Source organism: Octopus bimaculoides, chromosome 1, assembly GCF_001194135.2.
Source record: "Octopus bimaculoides isolate UCB-OBI-ISO-001 chromosome 1, ASM119413v2, whole genome shotgun sequence".
NCBI classification, from domain to species: Eukaryota; Metazoa; Mollusca; class Cephalopoda; order Octopoda; family Octopodidae; genus Octopus; species Octopus bimaculoides.
In genome coordinates, this window is record NC_068981.1 from 152076997 (window position 1) to 152077516 (window position 520).

Here is a 520-nt window from a genome sequence, read left to right on the forward strand (position 1 = left end):
TATATATATATATATATATCATTTCAATAGATTTAAATAAGAAGCACATTCTTTCCTTGGAGTAGTCTGCATAGAAACAGTAAATGTTTGAATTATCAAAGAATTACTCAGGTAAAAAGATGTTAGCATGTTCAACTATATTATTAAAATGAAAGGTCATAAATCCTATTAAAGTTTGAGGCAAGGTTAAGGGAAATAATTTATACTGAAATATATAAGTCAACTCTATTGAGAAAACTAGATGGTTCATTGATGGTGTATATAGTGATAATGAATACTCTATGAAATGAAAATGTTGATGCATATATATCTTTAATGACTATAGATTATATGTATCTATAGGAACAACACAGATGGAATCATTTGACTATATTCAGTATTATAATTATCTATCCATAATATCATAAGACAGAAATACATAAACTTTAATCAAACTAAACCTATTTTAGAATATTTTCTCTTTTAGATATACATATGAGTGGCTGTGTGGTAAGTAGCTTGCTTACCAACCACATGGTTC

The 520-nt window shown here is 26.5% G+C and overlaps 1 protein-coding gene across 1 annotated transcript in view; it reads right to left on the bottom strand.

The window, feature by feature from the left end:
• The window catches only part of LOC106869541 (obscurin), a gene marked incomplete at its 3' end in the record, with an annotated part of 380350 nt that overhangs the window by 38108 nt on the left and 341722 nt on the right, over nt 1–520 (bottom strand). The gene's annotated exons all lie outside the window — the stretch shown is intronic.